This window comes from Copadichromis virginalis, linkage group LG3 (assembly GCF_057382275.1).
Source record: "Copadichromis virginalis isolate Kocher_CV1m ecotype Utaka linkage group LG3, C_Virginalis_male_GT1.1, whole genome shotgun sequence".
In the NCBI taxonomy this organism is placed as follows: domain Eukaryota; kingdom Metazoa; phylum Chordata; class Actinopteri; order Cichliformes; family Cichlidae; genus Copadichromis; species Copadichromis virginalis.
Genome location: NC_140620.1, coordinates 15236801 through 15263193, shown reverse-complemented (window position 1 = coordinate 15263193; position 26393 = coordinate 15236801). Strand labels below are relative to the sequence as shown.

At 43.0% G+C, this 26393-nt stretch overlaps 1 long non-coding RNA gene and 1 pseudogene across 2 annotated transcripts in view; both read left to right on the top strand.

The window, feature by feature from the left end:
* Window positions 1–26393, top strand: part of LOC146713001 (uncharacterized) — a 209296-nt gene that overhangs the window by 112205 nt on the left and 70698 nt on the right. The gene's annotated exons all lie outside the window — the stretch shown is intronic.
* LOC146713005 (uncharacterized) lies at window positions 1632–4653 on the top strand (annotated as a pseudogene). Its single transcript, XR_014917522.1, has 2 exons — window positions 1632–2608; window positions 3088–4653. The product of XR_014917522.1 is annotated as an uncharacterized LOC146713005 (transcript).

Sequence of the window (26393 nt, the reverse complement as noted above, 5' to 3'; positions counted from 1 at the left end):
TGTTTCCAGAACCACTAAAAACTGCTGTATATTCAAACCTATACTAAAAAAGGACAATCTTGACAAGACACAAAGGAAAAAATACAGGCCGATCTCAAATCTCCCATTTTTAAGTAAGATCATTGAAAAAGCAGTTTCTCAACAGCTCAATTACTTCTTAAAACAGAATAACTGCTACGATGCCTTCCAGTCAGGTTTTAGACAGAACCACAGCACTGAAACCGCTCTGACAAAAGTGTTTAATGACATATGTCTGAACACAGACAGTGGAAAAATGTCAGTCCTAGTTTTACTGGATCTCAGTGCAGCATTTGATACAGTTGACCACAACATATTACTCAAACGACTGGAGAACTGGGCAGGTCTTTCAGGAACTGTAACAAACTGGTTCAAAACATACTTAGAAAACAGGAAATACTTTGTATCAATAGGTAACTTCACATCCGAGCAGACAAGTATCACATGTGGAGTTCCCCAAGGTTCCATCTTGGGACCCCCTCTGTTTAACATTTACATGCTCCCACTGGCACAGATTATAAAGAACAACAAAATAAACTACCACAGCTATGCAGATGACACACAAATATATATCACAATGTCACCAGGAGACCGAGGCACTGTACAGGCTCTTGGTAAATGCATTGAGGAAATTAATGACTGGTTGTGCCACAATTTCCTCCAACTAAACAAAAACAAAACTGAGGTAATAGTCTTTGGCGCCAAAGAAAAATGATTACAGGTCACCAGAGAACTTCAATCTATACACCTAAAAACCACCAACCAGGTGAGAAATTTGGGTGTAGTGATGGATGCAGACCTAAACTTAGAAAAACACATTAAGACAATAACAAAATCAGCTTACTATCACCTCAAGAATATTTCAAGGATAAAAGATCTGATGTCTCAACAGGACCTGGAAAAACTAGTCCATGCTTTCATCTTTAGTAGGCTTGATTACTGTAACAGCATCTTTACAGGTCTACCTAAAAAATCAGTCAGACAACTACAGCTCATTCAGAACTCTGCTGCTCGAGTCCTCACTAAGACCAAAAAAGTGGACCACATCAGTCCAGCTCTGAGGTCTTTACACTGGCTGCCTGTCCGTCAGAGGATAGACTTTAAAGTTCTGATGCTGGCCTATAAAGCTCTGAATGGTTTAGGACCAAAATACATCAGTGACCTCCTGACCCAGTATGAACCTTCCAGATCCCTCAGGTCATCTGGATCCGGTCTTTTATCAGTTCCCAGAGTCAGAACCAGACACGGAGAAGCTGCATTCAGCTTTTATGCTCCTTATATATGGAACAAACTCCCAGAAAGCCTCAGATCAGCTGAAACACTCAGTTTATTTAAATCCAGGTTGAAGACTCACCTATTCTCAGCTGCATTTGAATAAAGCACCAAATCCACACTTTTAAGCTTAAATTTCAAAACTTACACTAACTACAGATTTTATCTACTGTTCTGATTTTATCTCTTTTGATTTTATATACTGTTTTGTTTGTTTGTTAAGCTTAAATTTCAAAACTTACATTAACTACTGATTTTATCTACTGTTCTGATTTTATCTGTTTTGATTTTATATACTGTTTTGTTTCTTTGTTTGTTTGTTTGTTTGTTTGTTTGTTAAGTGGGTTTAGAGCTCTGGGTAGCTCCCCAGCTGGGTCTAGACTGGGTCTAGAGAGTATTTTAAATTCAGGGAATTTAAAATAGAAAGTAGCTCGTCCACAGAAGGACTGGTAGCTCCCCTTACGATAAGGGTTCAGATCGCGCGAACAGGTGTGAAATGTGTGTGTTTAGTTAGTTTGTTTGTTTGCTTGTTTTAATCAATTTTAAATCATGCTTTTTATTTGTTTTTGTTTCTAATGTCTCTGTAAAGCACTTTGAATCACCTTGTTGTTGAATTGTGCTATACAAATAAATTTGCCTTGCCTTGCCTTACCTTAGCCCCATATGGAGGACCACAGCAGCCACGCACACCAAAATAAAGAATTCTGTGCTTAAATAATGAATTGTAGAATACATTCTCCATTTGTGAAATACTTTTTGAATTCCACATTAACAAAGTGATTTTTTAAATGTTTTTTAAAAACCTCATTACCATCCTAGGGGAGCTAGGATGGTAATGAGGTGCTTGGAAATGTTGTAGTTGGCTGAGTTTATACTGCTACAACATTTCCAAGCTGGACTCCTTTGTGGAACTATGGTAATCCATATATACAGGGTGTCGCATCCCCTGGGTAAAGGCGGTGGAACTATGGAAGTCCATATATACAGGGTGTCGCATCCCCCGGGTAAAGGCGGTGACATACAGGACAGTCAGTGGCTTTTTACCTTTCAGGTTCTTGTAGGCAACTGATGACTTTCTTTTTGTAGTTGCTTCTGGGGTTTTACCTTGAAGCTTCATGGGTATTTTTTGTCACTGAGGAGTGTAGTAATTTTTATTTGCTCTGCTTCTTTTTGTCAGGGATAAAATACGTCTATATAGTTTTTGTGTCCCAGCTGGGTAACAGGAGGAGAAGGGTCTGGTGGTGCAGCAGAGGAACAATTTCAGCCATTTGGACTCAGCTCAGCCACTACAGAGGAAACAATGACTTCAATACAGAAGGTGAGAAAAATATCACAGTTACACTGTTATTGAAACTGTGTGCACAGCTGGTTGGTTTTTAATAACACGTTAACAGCAGCTTTATCTTTTCCATCCTGGGCTCCTCCATATATACAGAATCTACATTCACAACCAAAAACCACAGAAGTTAGAAGAAAATACAAAAATCATATTTTATCAGCACATATTGAAACAACAATATCATCTGTTGAACTCAAAAATTTTTAAGAAGTAAAAGATTTTCTCCACTTATCAGTATTTCTTCAAGAATGTCATTTTCAGTACAACTCTCATTGCACATCATTGTAATGTGACACTACATGTGCACATGCGGACCACAAGGTGGTGGTAACACACCAACAATGTGTTTTTTGTCACATTAAATTCCACTAATGGAGGGAGTTACAGTTACAGAAATGCAGTCATGTTCCATGACTGCATTTCACTCACTGCCTCTGTTTGTATCTCTGTCACTGCAGGACCAACGTGAAGCGAGAAGTCAGGGCTCTCAGGAGGCCGACAAACCTCACAGAAGAAAGGGAGAGGAAACTTACAGCTGTGACTTGTGTGGAAAGTCTTTTAACTGGGCTGGAAGCTTAAAAAGACACCAACTCATCCACAGTGGAGTTAAACCTTACAGCTGTGATGAGTGTGGGAAGTCTTTTACCCAGGCTGGGCACTTAAAAACTCACCAACTCATCCACAATGGAGTTAAACCTTATAGCTGTGACTTGTGTGGAAAGTCTTTTACCCAGGCTGGAGGTTTAAAAAACCACAAACTCATCCACAGTGGAGTTAAAGAGTACATCTGTGGCTTGTGTGCAAAAGCTTTTGCTCGAAATGAACACTTACAGAAGCATAGGGTTACCCACTCTGGAATTAAGGCGTACAGCTGCGACTTTTGTGGAAAAACTTTCAACAACATACAGTACCGAAATATTCACCTACTGATTCACACTGGAAATGATGTTTACTGCTGTGATCAGTGTGGGAAACCGTTTACAACAGATGCACAGTTACAACAACACATGTTTAGCCACACTGAGGAGAGACCTTTCAAATGTGACCTGTGTCAGAAGACTTTTAAAACTCCATATCACCTGAAAAGACACCAACAGAGCCACACCAGAAAGTAACTCTACAAGTGCAGTTACTGTGAGGATGTATTTATGTTTTATCTTGTAATTTTAACCTGATTGTTTGGAACAAGTCTGACTTAGAAGACTTACTTGTAACCTGACTTACACTGTCTTTGTTTAGAAGTAGAGCAACACAGATGGATCCTGTTCTCAGCCTTATCGTTCACTGTGGTGGTGGGAAAGAGTTTCTCTGTGACCTTTGTGGAAAAACTTCAATCATCAACGGGACCTAAAACCACATCAACGTAGACACACTGGAGACAAAATGAACTACTGCAAAGAATGTGGAAGAGGCTTCCACACACCAAGTACATTAAAAATACACGAACTCTTCCACATTGGGGTCAAAAAGCACACCTGTGACTAGTGTGGGTCATCCTTCACCACTGCACGTGAGCTTAAAGAACAATCATAAGTGAATCCACAGAAGAGAGACACCATACAAGTGCAGACACTGTGACAAAAGCTTCTCACAATCAGGTCATCGTAACAAACATGAACGTACACACATGGAAGTGAACTTCAGCTGTGACCAGTGTGACAAGAGCTTCAGGAATCTCAGTTCATACTCCGAACACAAACGATCCCACGCTGTAAATAAACTGTTTCACTGTTACCAATGTGCAAAAACATTCACTTCATTATCTGCTCTGTGCAAACATCAGCCTGATCATGCAGGACTGAAATCACTGGATCACAATGACTCTGAAGAGAGAGAAAGATCCTCTTCTGGTTTCAGAGTTGGACTTGAGATCAGGCTCCACAGAGTTCAGATGGAATCTGTAGTTTTTATTATGAAATCCTGATAATGTTAAAGCATTAGTTATATTTGATTAACTCTGTGTAAAGTTTGTCTTATTAAATAGTTTGGTGTGAAAAATAAAGAATTGGTCGCAGAACAAGTACCGTAATTGTCAGGCTATAAGCCGCTACTTTTTGCACAAGCTTTGAACCCTGCGGCTTTTAGTCAGGTGCGGCTTTTCTATGGATTGTCCATGATTTTTGTGATATCGTAAGATGATTTGTTTTGTTTGTTCCGCTGTTGTACGGCACTACGTTGCCTGGCGGAAGGATCGGGGTTCAAGAGTGGTATGTTGGTCACATGTCCATCCGCAAGGCAACATAGTGCCGTACAAGTAGCGCGAAAAACAAACTTCAAAGTAGCGCTACGCGTTCAGCCGGAGTCATGGATGACCAGCGGTGATAAACTTGCGAAAAGCAAGTTATGCTCAACTCCACCAGTGGATTCTGACAGCGTGGAAAAGTGTGAAAACATCCACGATCACCAACGGTTTTCGAAGGGCTGGACTGCTGCATGATGAAGAGGAGGACACTGCCACGGCCCTTCAGAGGGTGTTCGACTCTGACACTGACAACGAGGACTTCTTTTGTTTTGAAAGTGACAACGAAGGAAAGAAGCTGAGAGTGGATGACGAAGCCATCCTGAGCCTGTTCGTATCCGACACTGGAGAAGAGGATTTTGGTGGTTTTAGTGCGCAGGAAGAAGAGAAAGATGGTGCTGAATGACTGACTTTTCTTCTTGTTAAAGCCCTGTCACTGCACCTGAGCCTAAAAGGTAGTCCGAATCTATTTTTCTGGTGTGTTGTAGGTTATTGTTATGTACTACATTTGTTACTCATTTATGAAGCACAGTACATGTTTCGTACTTGTAATTACCGCTACTTGTACATATACCCTTGTCAGGGACCAAGCAGTAAAGCATAAAGGACACAGGTTGTTTAATTCAAAAAACGGGTTTTATTGACCCAAAAATATGAAAATATATTTAACAAAGCCAAAACTTAAACAGGCAGACCAATAAAAGAGGTCAACTCAATAGACTAAACTCAAGATAATAATTAACAAAACCTCAAACAAACATATGGTAAACTGACCTGCTGAAATGACACACAGGGGGACTTAAATACTGGTTTAGCTAAACCAAATGACACACACGGGGGAAAACAAGACGGCTGCCATATAACCAACTAATACAAAACATTTAAACAAACATGAAACACCCCCCAGGCAATGAAGCATGTGGTGCAATCCAATTAGGCTGTCAGCAGTATTTCAGGTCTCCCAGCCCTTTGCCACACCTTTTGCCAGACAGGAGGAGAAGCCAACCCCCAGGTAACTCAAACAAAGAAAGATGTATTAATATAACATAAAACAGAACTTTGACCTTGCAATGTGTGTGCACGCCATATAAACATTGGAAGGTGTGATGGAAAAATGAATACATTTAATAAAGAAACGATATTGAACAATAAGTAGAATATTTTAAAGTAGTGACTGTAAATTAAACTAAAGTGAATCAACGGGTGGTGAGGTGTGGAGCTTACCATGTGTGCCATGCCATCACAACCCTAAATGTCCATCACGCCACTCTTGTGTTAATCTATGCACGGTCTGAAGCATGTGTGTGGGAATGTATGTGAATGTTTTACTGTTATATCTTATTAGTATTTTAAGTATTCTATCTATTTTATTTATTGAATTTTATTGTTTTATTTATATTTTGATATTGCTAGGGATGATGCAATGATCGGGGACCATTCTTAATTTCGTTGTTCTCATGACAATGACAATAAAGTTTCTGATTCTCTGATTCTAAAAAGTTATGCAAATATGTACCCATAACTTGTTTTTCAAAATATTAATAAAAGTGATGTCTCCAAACAGCCATCTCTTTCCTGACAATTCGCTTTGTGCACATTCTCTTACATATGATAAGTCAACATTGAAACACCTGCGGCTTTTGGTCAGGTGCGGCTAATGTATGTAAAAAACAGGATTTCCCCCTGATTTTAGCTTGTGTGGCTAATATTCAGGTGCGCTCTGTAGTCCGGGAAATACGGTATACAGTGGGGCAAAAAAGTATTTAGTCAGCCACCGATTGTGCAAGTTCCCCCACTTAAAATGATGACAGAGGTCAGTAATTTGCACCAGAGGTACACTTCAACTGTGAGAGACAGAATGTGAAAAAAAAATCCATGAATTCACATGGTAGGATTTGTAAAGAATTTATTCGTAAATTAGGGTGGAAAATAAGTATTTGGTCACCTCAAACAAGGAAAATCTCTGGCTCTCACAGACCTGTAACGTCTTCTGTAAGAAGCTTTTCTGTCCCCCACTCGTTACCTGTATGAATGGCACCTGTTTGAACTCATCATCTGTATAAAAGACACCTGTCCACAGCCTCAAACAGTCAGACTCCAAACTCCGCCATGGCCAAGACCAAAGAGCTTTCGAAGGACACCAGGAAAAGTATTGTAGACCTGCACCAGACTGGGAAGAGTGAATCTACAATAGGCAAGCAGCTTGGTGTGAAAAAATCAACTGTGAGAGCAATCATCAGAAAATGGAAGACATACAAGACCACTGATAATCTCCCTCGATCTGGGGCTCCATGCAAGATCTCATCCCGTGGGGTCAAAATGATCATGAGAACGGTGAGCAAAGATCCCAGAACCACACGGGGGGACATGGTGAATGACCTGCAGAGAGCTGGGACCAAAGTAACAAAGGTCACCATCAGTAACACACTACAACGGCAGGGAATCAAATCCCGCAGTGCCAGACGTGTTCCGCTGCTGAAGCCAGTGCATGTCCAGGCCCATCTGAAGTTTGCCAGAGAGCACATGGATGATACAGCAGAGGATTGGGAGAATGTCATGTGGTCAGATGAAACCAAAGTAGAACTTTTTGGTATAAACTCAACTCGTCGTGCTTGGAGGAAGAAGAATACTGAGTTGCATCCCAAGAACACCATACCTACTGTGAAGCATGGGGGTGGAAACATCATGCTATGGGGCTGTTTTTCTGCCAAGGGGACAGGACGACTGATCCGTGTTAAGGACAGAATGAATGGGGCCATGTATCATGAGATTTTGAGCCAAAACCTCCTTCCATCAGTGAGAACTTTGAAGATGAAACGAGGCTGGGTCTTCCAACATGATGATGATCCAAAACACACCGCCCGGGCAACAAAGGAGTGGCTCCGTAAGAAGCATTTGAAAGTCCTGGAGTGGCCTAGCCAGTCTCCAGACCTCAACCCCATAGAAAATCTGTGGCGGGAGTTGAAAGTCTGTGTTGCTCGGCGACAGCCCCAAAACATCACTGCTCTCGAGAAGATCTGCATGGAGGAATGGGCCAAAATACCAGCTACTGTGTGTGCAAACCTGGTAAAGACCTATAGTAAACGTTTGACCTCTGTTATTGCCAACAAAGGTTATGTTACAAAGTATTGAGTTGTATTTTTGTTATTGACCAAATACTTATTTTCCACCCTGATTTACGAATAAATTCTTTACAAATCCTACCATGTGGATTCATGGATTTTTTTTTCACATTCTGTCTCTCACAGTTGAAGTGTACCTCTGGTGCAAATTACTGACCTCTGTCATCATTTTAGGTGGGGGAACTTGCACAATCGGTGGCTGACTAAATACTTTTTTGCCCCACTGTATACTGGAGAGGTTTTCTGCCCCATCTCAGCAGGAGCAGATAAACAGGGAGCCAAGGTCGTAGCTTAGGCGCTGTGTGAGAGAAAGAATATGAATGTTTAGGCTTTTATGATTAGGTGGGGGCCACTAGAGGCTATAAGAGTTTGATCAATGCTCCACCATTTTGAGATCTGATGCTGTCTGCGTACGGTGTCCATCTCCCACGCGTGTGATCATTAAAATCATCGTTTGACTCAACCCGGCCGGACCAGTGTTGTTATTTTGGTTTTTCCTCTTGTATCCATCCCCAATATTTGAATCCGTAACAGTTTGGGGGCTCGTCCTGTGGTATTGGGGTGGAAGTTGGAGGTTTGGACGGTCCGAGGTTGTCGAACGGACAGGCACAAGCCAGTGGTCTGACGTGAGTGGGCATAAGCCGGCTTATACAAAGGTAAGGGACTACCTGTTGAATCTATTTCCAAAGTGTGCCAAATTGGACATGATAAAATTAAAGTCTACTCACTGAAATTACTGGTAGATGTCTGTTTTGATTTTGATGAAAAAATCTCATGAGAACTGAAGCTGAAGTAATGATAATGAAACGTTGAAAGTGACAGTACTGAGTATTTAAAGCAGTTGGACAGCTGAGAGATTTAAAGCAGTTGGACTGCTGATTGAAGTTAAAGCAGTTGGACTGCTGAGAGACTAATTCAAGTTGAAGTTTGTAAGTTAAAATACTGGGTTAGAGTCCCAAGGTAAAGTAAAACAGTGAAATTGGGTTAGAGTCCCAATTAGTTTGATAGGGAATTGGTCATTTTGTGGGTTAAAGTCCCAAATGGTCATAAAAGTGGAGTCACTACAAAACTTGATCTATTGATTGAACTAAATAATAAATAATAGCTTAAAATGTATATAGGCAACAATTACAAGCAAACCTGTATATGTAAGCATTTAAACACTGAAGATAATAAAATTAACAGTATTTTGTCTAAGTCTGCCATTGTAGGAATTCATGGCACCGAGACAAAAACTTGGCGCACAGTGTGGCGTCAAAATAGGCGCACACCTTTGACGCTGCGTTTTCTCCGTCTTCCTCGTCCACACGTAAATGCTAAACGCAGTTTACGTGTGGACAAAAGGTGCAAACGCAAGTTAGGTGAGCGTGCAGCGTAAAGTTAGGTGAGCGTGCAACGTAAAGTTTGAATTGAGTGCGAATCGAAGCGGGTGCTCTCCAATCATTAAAAGTAACAAAGTCATTGAACACATTTATACATTTACCTTTACGTTTATCAATCATATATCACAGATTTACAATTTTTTGTAGTACTATGCTAAAAAGCAACTACAGAGCGAAAGTCTGGGTCAAGCGCCGAGGTGATGGCAAGAACAAAGGAACCCTCGAAGCGTTAAAGCTAGCTTTGTAAGGGAATATAACGGAAAAGTATGAAACGAAAATGTTTTCTTTGTTGATAGACTTTGTTTGCAGTGCAATTTATTTGTTGCCGGATTGTAAGATGAAAGTAGACACAATTTCGGGCTCCCACATTTTATCCGAAACTTTACATTAACAAGTTTGTTTTGTTTTTTTTACTGTTATTCAAATACAACCGTGGAAATAACGAATAGAACAAAAGTCATTCATTCTTTCCTTATACTAATCGTGGTGCAGGCCAGTGCAGTGCATGAACTGATGCCTTCTCCGGTCAATTCCGCTGAGAGTAAATCTAATGTCCCGCTCTACTGTACAAGACAATGGTTACCTGGAGGGATGTACCAATGTGATAGGGGTGCTGCGGAATAGTCCAAGTGGCAGCAGCTTTAATTTCCCGCTCAACCATAAATCGATGGTTTTTCAACGCGATTGTTGTCACCTTGTCAACTATAAATAGATCAACAATCAACGATGACAGAACAACAGTGAATCAATGTTATTTCAATGTCAGTGTCAGGTTTCATCAGTATTTCAATGTTGTTTCAACATTAGTTTTATGTTGACATTTCAATCCTGACGATTCTGATGGTTCAGATAGAAAATCAACATCTGTTCAATGTCTCCTTGCTATCTGGGTATTGAACGGCAGAAATTAGGTTTTCTTTTCGGAAGTATTTAAATGGGAAAGAACAGCGGCTGACAAACAACAGAGGTCTTATGCGTAACAAACAAGCGAATAATGCAGAAAACTGATTTTTAGACGGGAAACTGTTCTTGAAGTATACTGTGTGTGTGTGTGTGTGTGTGTGTGTGTGTGTGTGTGTGTGTGTGTGTGTGTGTGTGTGAGAGAGTGAGAGAGAGAAAGCTGTGCATGAAGTGGGATTTTATCCTGGTGAAAGCAAAACAGCAAAAGTCAGAGGAAATTCATGACAATGTTTATGTGAAGCGTAGTTCTTTTTTTCTGCTGGTTCGGTCAATATTGTTTGAAGAGAAATAAAACCTGCAGCTTCAGAATCAGCGCAAAAAGGCGTAAACACGAAGCACGGACCCGCCGACGGATCAGAATCAGTGAACTGTCGGCTTTCAGCCCCGACCGTGTCCGTGCTGTCTGGTGAGAAAGGCGACATCTCACTGATTCTGATCCGTCAGCGGTCCACGCCTTGTGTTTACGTCTTTGTGCAGAATCGGTGTACCTCCTCTCATTTACATTTTTAGCTGTTTGGTGGTTGTTGAAATGTAGTAATATTTATATTAAAAATCAATTCAGGATTTTAATGAATCGATATCACGTTATCCAAGCTAGAATCGATTTTAATCGATAATCAAAACTAGAGATGGACCGATCCGATATTACGTATCGGTATCGGTCCGATATTGACCTAGATTACTGGATCAGAGAAAAATAAAAAATGTAATCCGATCCATTAAATATCACGAAAGCACCTCACAAAACTTGCAACACGCCGTAACTCACCTCAGAACGTTAGCACGTCGGAGCAGTATGCATCACGTGATAGAGCGGCTGTGGCTGTCAGTGGTCTGGATAGCATTTGGAGCTTCGCTAGCAACCTGGCATTTCATCTCCGACAAAGTTATCCCGAGAGAAGTAAAGCAAGTGTGTAAGTCCATCTCTGAATGTTTGTAAAGCATTCCTGCGTTAAGCTTAACAAACAACTGCCTCTTCTTGCTGCTACTTCAATCATGAAACTGCTTAACGATCAGCTGATCGGCTTTTCTGTCGCGAGTCCATCTCTCTAGTTTGCTTTTGGCCCACTTTGCACCAGAAAGAGGAAACCAGCGGCTGAACAACAGCAGCACGTTTAAGCTTGATAAGCTGTTGTTAGAATTTATTTAATATTACTTTCTACTCGAGGATCTTTTTTCTATGCAGCTGACGGCTGGTAACTGTGCAGGGGCGGATCTAGCAAAGTTTAGCCAGGGGGGCCGATAGGGCATTAACAGGGAAAAGGGGGCACAAAGACATACTTTTCTTTCTTATTCTCATTTAAAATGTCTAGCTTTTAATAAATAATTATCTGACACCCAAAGTTTTAATTTGATGCAAAATGAATAGAAGTCCATTACTGTATATAGTAACTATTAAGTCTAATATATATATATATATATATACCCTAGTAAGCTATAGTACTTTTTCCTTTGGGAAGGTACCATCTGTGCAGTCTGCAATTTTGTTGAAGAAAGATGTTGAATCTATTTAATATTTCTTGAAAAATAATTGATTTCTGTGCATTTTTTTCACACGGCATCAAATTAAGGTTGATTACGTCGATTAAGCATCATGAGGTGGCGCGTGAGGGGTGGTTCCCTATTTTTTATTTATTTATTTTTGTTGTTGCTGAGAGTTGGAACCCTATTAGTTAGGTTGCTTAATATTTATGCTAAGTACTCTTTAAAATACCAGAATAGGGAGGATGGTGTAGGTTTAAGTTTATTAGATTGATCAGTATTGCTGAACTATGAAATATATTTTTTTGCATACAGGTATAACAGAATAGCTTTAGTGTAGTTGTTGTTTTAAACTTGAGTATGAACTTATACAAAATGCAGCAAGATATTTAAAAAAAACAGTTTTGTTGATTAAAAAACACTATATCGGATTCATATTGGTATCGGCAGATATCCAAATTTATGATATCGGTATCGGTATCGGACATAAAAAAGTGGTATCGTGCCATCTCTAATCAAAACCCGCTCCTAGTACCTGTGTAATCATGCTTATGTACATCTGGATAATGACACAAACTAGTGTTTGGTGCTTCACTTTTTAATAAACTAAAAGACAGAAATCAGATTATAGGACGTGTAGTGTTGTTTATTTATATTGTGGTGTTTATCATTTGTGATATTTATTACTGTGTGCATACTTTATTAGGAGAGACAAAATTAAAAAAAAAACATGTCTTCCTTGCTGGTTCCATCGAAGAAGAAATGCTCAAGTAACTATGTAGCACGTACGTAATCCAATTCCACAACACAGTGTGATGGGGAATCAGCTGTTTTTCGGCCCATTTTATTTCGAATCTGGCGTGAACCGGTGAACCAGTCCCTGAATCAGTCACGTGGTACGGACTGCCTCGAACGTCACTGCATACGTAATCAAGGCAAGCCTCGATACGCGCTTCACAAAAACGCCCCCGAGATTACCCGACACACGATTCGACGCTTCGACACACAGGACACATCACTAGTGAACACCCGTGTGCACACTTGTGTGGATCAGCGCGCTTGTATCCAAAAGGTTTCCCCATGTAATGGTCTGCTAGAGCAGTGGTTCCCAAACTCTTTTTGCTAGACCCCCTTTGTTTTACAAGAAAATTGCCCCCCCCCCCCCCCCCCGCGTGCACACGCGCGCAAGCATCCTCCAACCACACACACCCATATTTTGCTCCATTGCGGTTTATTTCACACCTCAAACATTTAGTAAGCAATTGAGCAAATACAAGTAATCTGCAATAAATTACAGGTAGTAACGAAATAAACTCTTTTATGCTACGTCCACACCTACATGGGTATTTTTGAAAACGCAGCTGTTTCGTCCACACGTAAACGGCGTTTCGAATCACCAAAAATCTATCAGTGCTCATGCGCCAACCAATGTGCAGGCTGTTACAGTCGCTCCTGCTTTTTCTCTTAGTTTAGCTCTGTTTTCTTACTTATTCTTTTTTTTCTGACTTGTATTTTCATCCGTTTATTATCTTTTACTCAATCATGTGGATTGAGAGAGTTTTTGTTCTTCTGGTGGCCGTGGAACTATTACTTTTATCAAGGAACGGGACCGCGGCACATCTCCTACATGCACGAACCTTCCCTAAACCTGCTGGTCTGGACGTCCAGCAGTTCATCTAAACAAAAGGCACTTAGACTAAAACAGACATAGCCACATTTATCCTACCATAAAACAATAAGAGAAGGTACGACCTCTCCCATACTCCCAGGATGTGGGGGTGAACGCCAGAACACCCTGGAATGTTACAGACCTCCTAGGATGAGACATTCTTTCAATATGCCACCAACTATATACTTCTAAACACAAATGATTACATGCAGTATTCTACCATATGCAAACTTATATCATTAAAAGATTATACTGACTACTAAGTACAATTTTCCATTGACATTCCCTCCTGTTGTCAGTAAAAGCTTCAATGAGACATCAGTATGTAACATCTTGTTGTACATTTTCTGTCACATCGTCATTAATCACACAAAATCTTCATGTTTCAACAGGTCAGAGTCATCATCATCATTTGTCACGGCTGTATATGCAGCAACAGTGGCAAATATTATGCGGTTAATCATGAGTTTTAGACATGGCAATATACACGTTACAAAGACATAAAATAAAAGTAAAAATATCCCAACTCCGATGAGTCGTCCTTTTAGCACCTGTAACCAGGAGCCAGTGTAAAGCCAAGAAAACCAGTCACTTGTATCACTTACATAGCCCTGATTTTGGGCCTGCTGGATCTGTCTCAAAGCATTCAGGGCGTCAGTCATGTTTGATGAATGTACATCGTCTGGTATGTAAGTGCAGCAGGTGTTGTTGAAGAGGACGCAAAGTCCCCCTTCCTCTGCTAGTATCATGGAGTGGTTCTTCCCTGGGAGTTGGTCCAGGAACACATATAGTGTGGGGTGTGTTGACATGCTGGGCATATGGGAACAGACATAATAGTCTGTATTTGCCGATTCTGTCTCTGTCCTGTAAAGGTGAGTGTCGTAGTCAAGGTAACCAGGAGGGTCCACCTTCCCATGGCTACGTAGGGGTCTGTCACAACCTACTACCTGGTTACTCTAAAGTTGGCCAATGGCTGGAGATTGAAGTGCGAGCAATTCCCTACGGGCGCCCAATCAGCACTTCCCCCTCGCCACTGAAGCAACCAAGTGAGGGTGAAACTTTCCTCTACTATCTAATCTCTTGGCTCTCAGCGAAGGCGGTCGCACTTTTCTCCTCTCCTCCTCACCCTTATCTTTCCTGCTTAGCCTCTATGTCCTTGTCTTGTCTCGTTTGAATTACTTTCCCTGGAATAGACTCACACGGTCGTTCTCTAAAACCTAAAAGAATTATGGATTTGATCAACTGGTCTCTGAATGCTATTGGCACCCTTTTCTTAACGAGAAGTCTGGGCTTGGGAGAGCCTGAGTGCCCTGGAGGGACTTTCCCTGCCGGATACACGATGCACGGGTGGCAGAACTGGAGGGTCATGTGCCTGGCGGGACTGTCGATCGAGGACGCTGAAGATATCTATCTATTCGGAACCGTGATAACAGGGTTCATGCTGATCGGAGTTGGCTTAGCCCTGGTTTATCGGAGAAATAAGAGAGCGGAACCGGCTGTTCAAACCCCCCCAAGGCTGCCCGCTGGAATCGAAGCGATGGGACGAGGCGCGACCCCTCACAACGAACGTAATATGGTCAACACCTTGGAGACATTTGCATCGGCTGTGAAGGCTCAAAGCAACAACATTGAGCGTATGGGGGGATACATCAGAGAGAGGCCTGCTCAAAATGGGACCCTTGAGCGACAGTTGGAAGACATCGCGGAATGGATCACTGCAGCTGTGAGGTCTCAGAATCAAAAGAATGACAACACCATGGTACAGAAGTTTGATACCATCATGGGGAGGCTCGCGGCTCTCCAACGGGAGATCGAGAGACCAGTGTCGGAATGTTAGGGCAGCCTGAAAATTCTCCTGGGCTGCTCGCATGGAAATTTACAAAATCAACATTGAGATTGCGGACCCACATAACGGCGCCAGCTGCAGGCCCAAGGCTGGAGCCGAACAATCACTCCCTGATAATGACTGTGTTACGGCTATTCTTCCCGTCCCATGCAAGGACACCTGGATTGGCTGGAGGACTGTTTACTTAGCCTGATAGGCCGAAGGACACTGTCTCAGCTAAACTATGGACATGCACACACATACACTTACACTGATAAGCACTCACTCATCCCCCCTCCCTTTCCAACGCCTTCGATGCTTGTGCCCTACCGGGGAAGATGGCAGTCAACTGGACCAGCGCAGATATGCTGCAGGACCGGATGTGCTGTCTACACCGGCTCTCTCTTACCCTTACCCGCCCCTGTTGCTTGTCTTGTGTTTCTATGGTGTATTGATAGTCATGTGCTTTTGTGCTGAGGTGTTTTTTCTGTTATCAAACTGTTCTCCCATTAGGAGCTCAGTCTGAGTGGAGTTTTTTTTCTCCTCCTCTTACCTCATGTAGTGTATTTTCGTTGTTTTTTCCTATCAGCCTACCTTTCTGACATGTCTCCCCAATGTGATGTTTGTGTAAAGTTGGTCAGAAGGTTCCTTTGTAAGTGCGCATGCGCCATTAGTGTGCTGCCTGCTGTAACCCTAATTTCCCTCGGGATTAATGAAGTATTCTGATTCTGATTCTGATACTAGTTGATTTCTGTGGAGGAAGTGGAATCCTCTGGGACCTCAACCTTTTTGCAGTGCCTCTGATGTATCCAGGAGGGTCTCTCCGCTATTTTTCAGGCAGTTGGAGTGGTCAGAAGCACTTGAAATGGCCTCTATCAACCCCCATCACCTCACTTTAGGCCTTCGTCCTGCGATAGGAATACTTGTGACTCTTCTGCTGTCCATCCTCTGCAGAAAAACCCCTCTGTGGAAAGGGTGCTGGGTCCAGTTATCTTACTGCTGTTATGATCCCAGCAGTCTTCAGTATGCCATTGTATGCACAGCATAGTGACACAGCATTAGGTGATGTTCATAGGAAACTGCTGTCATCATCACCATAGCTTCTGGTTCCTGTGCTTTCACAGAATCATGATGCCATCCTTAGACTCCCTCTCCGTTGTCGATGGAGCTTGGCACGCTCCCCTCATCCTTCAGGTGCCCGTCCATTGTCCACAATCTCCTCTGTTGGCCTCTGGAAATCCCCCTTGGCACAGCTCTCATTCTAACGCAGATTTGTGGTCCTTGCTGTGGCTCCAAAATCTGATCTCATGATGGGCCCCAACCAGCTCGACCTTTGACCTCAACCACTGCCTGGGCTGTCAGCTATGCCTGGAATGGTTCTCGCTCCTCACTGGGCCTCTGAAGATTTCTCAGGAGATCCCTTTCAGCAATACTCTGACTGCTGCACCTATATTTCCTTGCTAGAAGGAGTCAAAGGAGCTTGCAAAGAAAAGCGTCTGGACTTCTTTAAGTTACTTGAAGACGTTTCACCTCTCATCCGAGAAGCTTCTTCAGTTCTGAACTGAATCTGGTCAGTACTACATGTGCTGTAGTGAAAGCTGCAGCTGTTTTATTGATAAAGTTAAAGGCAAAAAACCAAAAGGATTAATCACTCATGTAACTGTGTCACTATATATCAGCATTAACAGGACCTCAGTTTGGTGTTTCAGAAAGCTGCTGATCTCAGACCTGCATGCTTCCGTTCTAAACACTTGATGTACTCAGCTGCATGGGTGGCTGTAGCTCAGGTGGCAGAGCAGATCAGCCACTAATCAGAAGGTCGGTGGTTCGATCCCAGGCTGCCTCCTGACTGCATGCCAAATATCCTTGGGCAAGATACTAACCCCATGTTTGCCTACTGGTGGTGGTCAGAGGGCCCGGTGGCGCCAGTGTCCGGCAGCCTCGCCTCTGTCAGTGGGCTGTGGCTACAATGTAGCTTGCCATCACCAGTATGTGAATGTGTGTGTGAATGGGTGAATGACTGAATGTAGTGTGAAGCGCTTTCGGGTCCTTAGGGACTAGAAAAGCGCTATACAAATGCAGGCCATTTACCATGAAGAGCACGCTTGAGGAGTTTGGGGAGTATCCGAGTATTTATAACATTACACAAACCAAAGGTCTCCATCACAGTGTTCATGAAATGCTGGGTTTATCCATCTTCTGGGGCGGGCCTACAGAGGAGTGCTGAAGATTTCCCTGTGAGGGAGCTGCTGGTGAAGAGCATGAGTCCTGCTTGATCAATGTGATGAGCTTAAGTGTTCCTGGTGTTTCTTAAATGATGCCTCTTTCAGTGGGTCAACAGAACTTCTGGCACAGGACAGCTGTGAGGAAACTGCCAGTGACCCTGCCAGAAAGGGATCTGGAAGTAGGCGTCCTTCAGGTCGATGGTGGCGAACCAGTCCCCCGCAACAATGGCCTGACGCACCCTGGGGACCGTGGGCATTTGGCACTTCAGGGGCCGGAGATAGCGATTGAGGCCCCTGAGGTCCAGAATAGGACGGAGACCCCCATCCCGCTTTGGGACCAAAAAGTAACGGGAGAAGAACCCCACCCGGCGGTCCCTGGCGTCCACCTCCCGTATGGCGCCCTTCGATAGAAGGGACGCCAGTTCCTACCGGCACCCGACCCTGACCCGGGTCGGCCACGCAGGTGAAGGTCGGAGTGGAAGTCAGGGGAGGTCTGCGGCAAAACTAAAGGCGATAACCCTGGGCCATGGTAGATACCACCCAAGGGTCCGCCCCCAGGGCCGACCAGGCAACCCTGCGCTGTTCTGTAGCCAGGGAGGCGGGCAGGGCGGCCTGGCCCAGGGAGACGTCAGGAAGGAGGGGGACGGCTGGAGAATGACTGTCCCTTGGCACCCCGGCCCCCTCACCGAGCCTGAGCGTGGCCGCTGCGCCTACAAAAGGCCTCCAGCTGGGTCCAGAGATCTTCAGGACCCCAAGTAGGAGCAGCAGGGGCAGGCGGAGGCACAGAAGCACGAGCCCACCCCACCCTGGCAGGACGCTTGCGCAAGCACGGCAAGTCTCCGTAGCCTGCTGGAGGAGCTGAGCCGCACCGGGGCCAAACATGGCCGCAGGGTCGACCGGGAGCCTCATGAGGCAATCCTGGTCACCGGAACGGAGCCGGGACTGAGACAGCCAGAGGTGGTGAAGCCTGTGGCAATAGCCAAGGAAGAGCTCGTGGCAATAGCCTGATGTTTCATGAGCGAGGCTAGGAGAGAGGACGTGGACAGCAACTCACCCATGCCCTCCAGATCACCCGAGGTAGCCTGCAACCAACGGGCCAAATGCCGAAGATGAAGTGACAATATTGCCGATGAATTAGACAGGCAGGCCTGGGTCGCCATACAGCTATGTAGCCGAGCCAAGAGCCCGTCCATGGTTTTCACATCCCTATTAGGGCACGCAGCCCGCCCCAGGATGGAGCCCAAAGGGCAACCAGGGGGGCCAGGGACGGATCAACCGGGGGAAGGGGCCGGCCGTCAATGCGCTCCCGGCCATGCATGGCCGAAAAGCGCTTACAGGCAGGGGACCAACGGTGCAGGGCCTCAAACTGTTTGCACACCAGGTCCTGAAAATCAGGCAGCAGCGGCACCTGAGATAAGTAGCGCTGAGGCCGTGAAGCGTAGTCAAACCGAGAAGACGCCGACACCATAGTCCACATCCAACAGCACAGGCTCAGGGGCTGGGCCACAGGAGGGAAAGGCATGGGAGGGGCCCAGCAGTTCGACAAATGAGGAAGGGGACCTGGCCCATGGAGCTGCGGGACTAGATTCTATGTCAGCAGCAGCTATTTTCCTCACTTTCGCCTGAGATTCCTGAGATGAGGGAGGTGCGGGTCGCTTGACAGAAAAAAACCTAGCACGAGCTTCCCTAGTCCATTCGGGCAGAATCAAACAATTCATGCACGAGGCAGGGGCTTCTCTAGTCAGCAAAGCATGCCCAGGACTTAGACACAGCACTCAGTGCTTGTGCCCATCCTCCAAAGGCATAGGAATGCCACACTCAAGGCAAGTTGGGGAGGCGTGGCCCACCATGCAGCGTGGCTAGCAAGGGGCGGGCCCCATACACCAACGGAGAAGTGCGAGCACGTCACAGTGTGTTGTACATTATTATATGTAAATTAAATGTATTATTCATCTATTGCATTTGCCAACACCAAGAAGTCACAAGCAAAGAACGACCACACCATGGTAAATGTTTAAAAAGGAAAGTATTGATAAAAATTATTTCAAAAATAAACATAACAATTTTCAAATCTGTTCAAAGCAACACAACAGTGGGCCAATGTCAAACAAAATTGTGAACTTCACTCTGTAGAGTGGGCAGTCATAATGAAGCAGTACACTTTCATTTGAAAATTCAAGCTGCGCTTCATATTTTTGGTCTCCAGATAGAAAGCTTTATTTGGCCATCACTGGCCAACAGTAATGATGTAATGTTCTTCCATATTTAACATTTGCACATAAATAAGTGACATAATATTTAATAATTTTTTTGAAAAGTTTCTTCACCCCACTTCTGCCATCCGCCGCTTTTATTAGAAAAAATTGGCCACAGCCACTGCGCCATGAATTCTGGGATATGTTGGGCCACAAATGATACACCGGACCCATTCTTCAAATCCGGGGAAAAGAAGGGCGCATTTTCGGCTGCATTTGGAATTGGGACAGGCTTCATTATGTTGCCGTGACGTAATCAGCCTTCAAATTGGGTCTTCAAGGATGCAGATCTTGAATTGGAACAGTTATTTTGGCGGAAGAAAATATGAAAGAGGAACATCACGTGGAGATACTTTAAGGTTGGAAATGAAAACACTGACATGAAAATAAACATAATAACTTGATACTGTCACTGGGTTCAAACTGAAGGAGTGTTCACAAGAAATCATCAGTATCAAACTGTGACAATAAAAAATGTTCATTAAAGTAACCAAGAATGGGATAAGTTTGATGTGAATCTTTCGTAATACATGGGGGAAGCTCTGTGCCAATTTTATCATACTGTACCTCCCTCCATCCAACCACACACTTCTTTGGGTTTGCCATCAGCCCTGCCTGCCTCACGGACTCCAGGACCGTGACCAACCACTGCTATCGCTCCAGCACGTGCTGAAAAATGGCCGCGGCTTCAAACAAGCCAAACAGTGTTGCTTATGTTTATGTCATTTATGTTGTTCGATCTGCATGTATGTATTGCCTTGTTTTATGTTTTTTCTGTTGTTGTTGTTGTTGTTGTGTTTTACTTATTTTATTTTATTTTTTATCTTTTTTTTTTTCTGTTTTTTTCCCCCTGTTCTGTTCACAGTCTACTACCTCAAATACAGACACCAGTTTTCCCCTGGCCACTGTCAACTTGTCAAATCAAAGACCTGTCTGAATACAGTAAGGTATGTCGAGCACAATCAATGGTCTTAGAATTGTCTCCTGGAATGTGAGAGGGGTGAGGAAAGCAACCAAAGTTAACAAAGTTATGGCGCATTTACAGCAGCTTAAAGGAGATGTGTTTTTTCTTCAAGAGACACATCTCTGCAACAAAGAAGTGAGGCGACTCAAGAGAAACTGGATCGGCAATATATATCATTCCAAATTTAACGCCAAGGCTAGAGGGACAGCCATACTTATTCGTAATAATATTCTGTTTGAGCAACATAAAGTTATTGCTGATCCAGATGGCCGTTTCACATTTGTGTCAGGAAACTTGCAGGGCTCACTTGTGATACTGGCTAGCGTGTACGGGCCGAACTGGGACGACGACTCTTTTATAGCTAAACTTTTCTCTTCACTTCCAAATTTGGAAAACTATCATCTTATTATTGGAGGTGACTTTAACTTGGTTCAGGACACTCTGCTGGATAGATCGTCAACTAAGGCCTGTTCCCTGAATAAATCTGCTAAAACCCTAGAATTTTTCAAAACTCAGCTGGGGATTGTGGATCCATGGCGACATACGAATCCCACTACTAAGGCATTTTCCTTTTTCTCTCATCCCCACCGTACATATACACGTATAGACTTTTTTCTTGTTGATATTAGGTTTCTCTGTAAAATTAGCCATTGTCAGTATCATGCTATCGCCATTTCAGATCACTCACCAGTTTCTTTTGATGTGGTATTAGCCACCCCGTCTCGACCCATTAAACATTGGAGATTTAACTCTAGCCTGTTGATAAGGGATGACTACACACATTTTTTGAGATCACAGTTCTCACTTTTCCTTGAGTTGAACGATTCTACTAAAGTGTCAAGAGGTGTATTATGGGAAACGTCGAAAGCCTACATGAGAGGCCAGCTTATAGGATTTGTGTCAAATTTAAAGAAGAAAGAGTTAACTTACACGTCCAGTTTATTGAATAAGATCAAAGATCTAGATGGCAGATATGCATCAAACCCAGATCCTAACCTCTATACAGAACGTGTGAAAGTTCAAGCCAGCCTCAATTTAACCACCACCGCAACAGCTATGGTTCAATTAATTAAGACTAAGCAACGCTTTTTTGAATCGGGCGACAAGGCAGGGAAACTTCTGGCTTATCAAGCCCGTGCCGAAGCAACCTCCAAGCTAATCCCAAAGGTCAAGTCTGCTGCTGGTGACATAATACCGGACCCAGAGGGAATTAATGAAGTATTTGTGAGTTTCTATTCCAATCTGTACACTTCAAGCTCTCCCCCTCTATCAGAAGAAACTCTCCAAAATATACATTTTCCAAGAATAGATAGAGATCTGACGAAGGGATTAGGGGGACCTATTACTGTAGTAGAGGTACAAGAAGCCATTAAATCCTTAAACACAGGTAAATCGCCGGGCCCTGACGGTTACTCTGCAGAATACTATAAAGTCAGTTCTGATCTTATGGCACCGTTGTTGAAAGATATGTATAATGAAGCCTTTTCAAAATGTCAATTACCCAAGACTTTGTCCGAAGCTACTATTTGTTTAATCTTGAAAAAGGATAAGGATCCTCTGTGGTGCAGCAGTTACAGACCAATTTCTCTTTTAAATATTGATTTTAAAATACTATCTAAAATCCTTGCACTTAGGCTACAACGTGTTCTGTCACAAATTATCGCCTCTGACCAGACGGGATTTATGGCCGGCAGGCACTCATATGACAATTCAAGACGCCTCTTGAATATTATCCATACATCGTGCAACTCAATTCCAGAGGTTGTGGTATCTCTTGACGCGGAGAAAGCTTTCGACCGCGTCGAGTGGAGCTTTCTCTATGAGGTGATGGATAGGTTTGGCTTGGGGGCTGACTTTATTCTCTGGGTTAAGCTACTATATTCCTCGCCATCCACCTGTATTCGTACTAACAACAACTTGTCTTTGCCTTTTCCACTTGAGAGGGGCACTAGGCAAGGGTGCCCTCTCTCACCCCTCCTATTCGCCATTGCTATCGAGCCTCTTGCAATATGGCTGCGTTCAGAGGATAGATTTAAAGGCATTACAAGGTTCGGTGTGACTCACAAACTCTCCCTTTATGCAGATGACTTGCTCCTGTACATTTCTGACCCTCTAAACTCATTCCCGGTGCTTTTTGACATACTGGACCAATATGGTACACTGTCAGGATATAAGGTCAATTATCAAAAAAGCGAGTTGCAACCCCTCAATTCCCTGGCCAGAGCTCTTCCCCACTCAATAGTGCCTTTTAAGTGGGCAGAAACCGGATTTAGATATTTGGGTTTTTTTATTTCCTCTTCTATACATAAAATGATGAGGGAGAATTTTCTATCCCTACTAGAAAATGTTGGGAAAGATTGTGACCGTTGGACTTCTCTACCATTGTCAGTGGCAGGGAGAGTTAACCTGATAAAGATGAGTGTCCTCCCAAAATTCTTGTATCTTTTTCAACATGTCCCGATTTTTCTTACCAAGGCATTTTTTTGACAAGTTAGAAAAGATTCTGTCACATTTCATATGGGGAGGGTGTGGTAGGACTCGACTTAAGCGGTCAAAGAAGTGCAGGAGACTGATGCTGTCCAGTGTAGCAAGTGATTTATTCACCATTCTGTGGCCCAAGAATATTTACAAAGAAACAAATAAGAAACTCAACTCTATAATAAACTCAATTCAAATAAACATAACTGAACTTAAATCAACGGAAATTAAGGTCAAACTGCACACAGCTACACTGACCTGAACCCTTCTTCTGAAACACCTGAGTTCGTCTGCTTAAATAGTCCCCTTAATCAAACACTTTCTCCTCTGGACTATTCCATTCAGTAGGTAGGTGAGATGAACATGATTATATTCATCCTCTACTACTCCTCTTGACTGGCAACATAAACTCTGGTGTAATCAATACATATCACAACATTAAATCTATTTCTTTATAAACCCTTTAAAATCAACTTTATTAAATTATAAGAATTCTTCCCCTCCTGCACTTGGTCTCTTCCTGTGACCTCAGATGAACCCAGAAGGTATAAAGCAGGAAGTAGAACTACATTTCCTCCTTTTGCTTCTGGAAGACAGGTAGGTAAAGGTAAGTTCAAACAATACAAATTAACAGTTGAAATAAATAACATGTTAACTTAACAAACTTGCATGAATTGATTTAAACCAAGATGTTATATTATATAATCTGTAAAAGTGCAGAACATAAACAAACCCGGGATAGTAGATGTTTGCCTATTGCAGATTACATGTGAAATATGGTTAAATCAAAACAAGAATGTTAACTAAGAATGTAGACAAATGGTCTTCTCACCCACTTTGTCACAGAGGGAAACAAGCTAGAATTCGCAAGTCTATTCTTCAGTCCTCTAAAAGTGATGGTGGTCTTGGTCTGCCCAATTTTAGACACTACTATTGGGCAGCTAACATACAAAAACTTTTACAATGGGTTCATAATGACCCCCCTGTAACAGCCTGGGTACAAATGGAAACTGCATCTAGCTGTTACTCATTATCATCAATACTCAGCTCACCACTCCCTTTTTCTCCAACCTTTGTTGGGGATAATCCAATAGCTAAGGAAACAGTAACTATTTGGCGACAGTTCAGAAAATACTTCGGGCTACTTGGACCGTCTTTGCTAACACCTTTATCAAAAAATTGCAATTTTGCACCTTCAAACACTGATGCGGCCTTTAGTAGTTGGAAAGATAACGGACTTAGGACTGTTAAGGACTTGTACAGTCAGGACACCCTTCTATCATTTGCTGACCTATCGTCTAAATACGACCTGCCTAATTCCAACTTTTTTCGCTATCTTCAGGCTAGAAATTTTGTAAAAACGCAGTTCCCTCACTTTCCCAATCGGCCTCCAGAAACAAATCTGGATATCATCCTGCAGACGAACCCTCATCAAAACAGACTGATATCAGCCTTGTATAAAATACTAGGTGCTTTGGTCCCCAAATCCATTTCTCATATTAAGCTGAGATGGGAGGAAGAGCTTCAGACAACCCTGCCAGAACAGCAGTGGGATTGTGCTTTGAAATTGATTCACTCGTCTTCAATTTGTGCTCGTCATGCTTTGATTCAGTGCAAGGTGGTCTATAAAGTATACTATACAAACGCAAAATTATCTAAAATCTATCCAACCATCAGTGATGCCTGTAGCAGATGTGGACTATCGCCTGCCAACCATGTCCACATGTTTTGGTCTTGTTCGAAACTGAGTAAATTTTGGAGGAATATATTCGACACACTTAGCCAAGCATATGGCCAGACTGTCCTTCCTAACCCACTCTCTGCAATTTTTGGCATTCCTCCCGACTTGAACTTATCTGGTCCCCTCAAACAGGCCCTAGCCTTTACCACTTTACTGGCCCGGAGGCTTATTCTGTTGAAGTTGAAGCTTCCCCACCCCCCAACTCATGATCATTGGGTGAGAGATGTACTCTTTAACTTAAAGCTGGAAAAACTTAGATTCTCTCTAAAAGGCTCTATTAGGGAATTTAACAAAATCTGGAAATCATTTCTCTTGCTGGTCGACACCATTACTTTACTTCCTGAGTCTGAAGTGAACTGAGCGAAGCTACATTATAATGTTTATTTTTTTTAAATCTTATTTATACCTTATCTATTTGTTTTTCCTTTTGTTCTGTTTGGTCCTTTCTCTGCTATTGTTTTCTCTGTTTTTGTTTTGTTTGTTTTTGTTTGTTTGGTTGGCTACGGGGGGGGGAGCTGTGGTTGTTGTTGTTTTTTGGGGGTTATGCTTATTATGTGTATGGGTCCTGAGGTGTTGTGTTTTATTTTTTTTTTATTTATTTTTGTGTGTGTGTGTGTGTGTGTGTGTGTGTGTGGGGGGGGGGGGGGGCAGAGACTGGTTCTCTGCGGTGTTTTGTCTATTGTGGATCTGGTAGGGGGAGAATTTGGGTTGGGAGGTTGGATGGTATAATGGACATACCACTGTTCTGAAATCAAGATTGACTTAGCTGTTGCTAACTTTGTATGTCATTGTTGAAATTAATAAAACAAAGTTGGGGAAAAAAAAACAAGCCAAACAGAAGAGTGACGAATGGTATGAACCATACAGAGTGGAGAAGGTCTTTTTTGTCTTTGGACTCTGCAGACAAGGGAATCTGCCTGTAGGCGTTGGTTAAATCCAGCATGATAAAAAGATAAGCAGTGCTTAACCAGTCCAGGTCAACCTGGGGCATGGGATAGGCATCAAACCATGAGACCTTTTTGACTTTGTGATGATCATCACAGAACCGTATAAAACCGTGCGCTCACTTCTTAATTACCTGGAAGCACCTTAAAGACAACCGGCCCCTCTCAACAGCTGCGACAAATCACCTGGAGAAAAGGTAAGCACAGGAGACCAAACACTGAGGAACAAATCCTCATTTCATCCTATGATAATAGCATTTTCACCATTTCAGCCAATTCCTTTTGTACAATTGGTCTCTTGTGCTCAGGCAACATGTTAGGTCATGAACAGACTTTCACGCCAGGCTGCGTTTCAAAGTGGTGCTGCATGAGAGTCATGCAGACGGGCAGGGGGGAGAACACATCTGCAAACCGCTGTTGCAATGCAGGAACATCTGCTTTGTGTGAGATGTTCATTACAATGAATCTTAAACACACT